Raw genomic sequence first — 2,681 nt, 5'->3', positions numbered from 1 at the left:
TAGTGAATTGAATTCTACATTTATAGCTCTCATTCCCAAGAATAAAAATCCTTCATGTGTTTCGGATTTTCGCCCCATAAGTTTGTGTAATATTTTATACAAAATTATATCAAAGGTGCTTGCGAATCGGCTTAAATTGATTTGACCACATATTATCTCCCAAAACCAAAGCGCATTCATTAAGGGACGGTTAATTACTGACAACATTTTGATTGTTTATGAGACCCTCCATACAGTGCAATCTAGAATGGGGGGAACAAAGGGATATATGGCGGTTAAAATTGATATGAGCAAGGCCTATGATCGGGTGGAGTGGGGATTTTTGGAGGCGGTAATGGGCAAAATGGGGATTGCATCCAATTGGGTCAAATTGATAATGGAGTGTGTAACCACGACAAACTTTGAAGTGTTGGTTAACGGCGTCCCTACAAGAAAAATTGTCCCAACCCGAGGCATTCGGCAAGGCGATCCTCTCTCACCGTATTTGTTTTTGCTTTGTGCTGAGGCATTGAGTTCCTTTCTTGGCAAGGTGGATAGGGAAGGTGTGTTGACTGGGGTTCCTATCTCTAAGAGAGGACCTCGCATCAATCATTTATTTTTTGCTGATGATTGTTTACTATTTTGTAGAGCTGACCTGGAACATTGGGAGAAATTGTCTACCATTCTCAGAATCTATGAAGCTGCATCAGGGCAAAAATTGAATGCATCTAAGACGACTATCTATTTTAGTCGAAATACCATGTCGGTACATCGACAACACATCCGTGAAGCCTCTGGGGTCCCCAGTTCCCAGAGATATGAGACATATTTGGGCCTCCCAGCTTTGGTGAGGAAATCTCGGACAAAAGCCTTCAAAGGGATACTTGATAAAATTTGGAAGAAACTCCAAGATTGGAAGCTGAAACTCCTTTCCGAAGCGGGGAGGGAGATTATGCTCAAGGCGGTGGTCCAAGCAATACTGACGTATTGCATGAGCGTATTCAAGCTTCCCAAAATTTTGTGCTACAAAATTAATTCCCTCATGCGGTGATTTTGGTGGGGGGAATCGAAGATTCCATGGATGTCTTGGAACAAATTGGGGATGTCAAAAGATCAAGGAGGTTTGGGTTTTCGGGATTTTCTATGTTTCAATAAGGCCCTTCTTGCGAAACAATGTTGGCGATTATGGCATATGCTCGATAGTTTGATGGCCACGGTCTTGAGGGCAAAATATTTTGCAAATGGAACAATTCTTGAGGCCAAATTGGGCTCTAAACCCTCATTTGCATGGCGGAGTATTTTGGGATCGTGCGACCTTCTTAAGGAGGGTTTGTATCGACGGATTGGCAATGGAGAAGCTACAGGGATTTGGGGAGACAAGTGGATTCCTGTTCCGTCCACTTTTTCTGTTCACACCCCACCCCGGGTGCTGGATGCCAATACAAAGGTCAGTGCTCTTATTGACAGAGACATGCATGGTTGGAATACAAACCTGCTGAAGGCTATCTTTAATTCGGTTGAAGTTGAAGCTATTTTGTCAATCCCATTGAGCAGCACTAACAGACTTGATAGGGTGATCTGGCGATGTAGTGTTACTGGCCAATTCACAGTGAAATCAGCGTATCACCTGGCCAAAGAATTGGAGAATTCCAGGCAGGCAGGGAGCTCAAATGGAAGGGAACCGTGTTATCTGTGGAAGGCAATTTGGAAAGTGCAAGGCCCGAATGTGGAGAAACATTTTTTGTGGAAGGCCTATCAGGAGATTCTCCCCACCAAGGCCAACCTGCTTAGGAGGAATGTTCTTCAAGATGAGTTGTGCCCGATTTGTGGCCAACAAGCAGAAACTGGTTACCACATCCTATGGGATTGCCCATCAGCAAGGGATATTTGGGGAGCAAGCTTGAAAAATTTTCAAAAACTTGTCCCGGATGGCCCAACTTTTAGACAGGTGGTTGAACTGGTGACGAAAAGGTGTGAAGGAGAGGAGCTGGGTCTCTTTGCTGGGATTGCACGACGTGTTTGGTTGCGGCGTAATGAGTTCGTGCATGATGGCAAATTTTCTGATCCAAGTGCTTTGGTACAACAGGCCATGAAGGCCCACACTGAATATTTGGAAGTTAATTCCCCAACCCCATCTTCTTCTCAAGAGGTAGTTGAGGGGACCAGCTGGACTGCTCTGTCAGAGGGGTTTACTAAAATCAACTGGGACACGGCGATCTGTTCCAAGCAAGGAGTGGTGGGTATGGGTGCAGTGGCTCGGAATGAATGCGGGCAGGTGCTAGGTGTACAAAGCTTGATCGTACTAGGCAGGCTCTCCCCTCTAGCAGCAGACGCGTGGGCAGGAGGGCAAGCTCTAATATTTGGCAAAGATTTGGGATTGAGGAAAATCATCTTGGAAGGGGACTAGAAGCTCGTGGTGGACGCTCTTAATGGCAGAGATACTAGATGGAATGGCATTGGTCACCCGATCGAAGACATGAATATTTTGCTTCAGCCTTTCACTGGCTGGAAGGTGATGGCGGTCCGAAGGCCTGCAAATCAAGCGGCCCACGAGGTTGCACGGATGGCCATTTGGGCGAACATAGCGAGGACATGGCATGTTGCATATCTTGAATGTATTCATGAGATTATCAAAGGGGAGATCCCCTCCTCTAATATTGCTTGAATAATAAAAGTCTTACTTTTCTCAAAAAAAAAAAAAA

This window comes from Corylus avellana, chromosome ca2 (assembly GCF_901000735.1).
Source record: "Corylus avellana chromosome ca2, CavTom2PMs-1.0".
Classification (NCBI taxonomy): Eukaryota; Viridiplantae; Streptophyta; class Magnoliopsida; order Fagales; family Betulaceae; genus Corylus; species Corylus avellana.
This window is presented reverse-complemented; position numbering follows the sequence as displayed.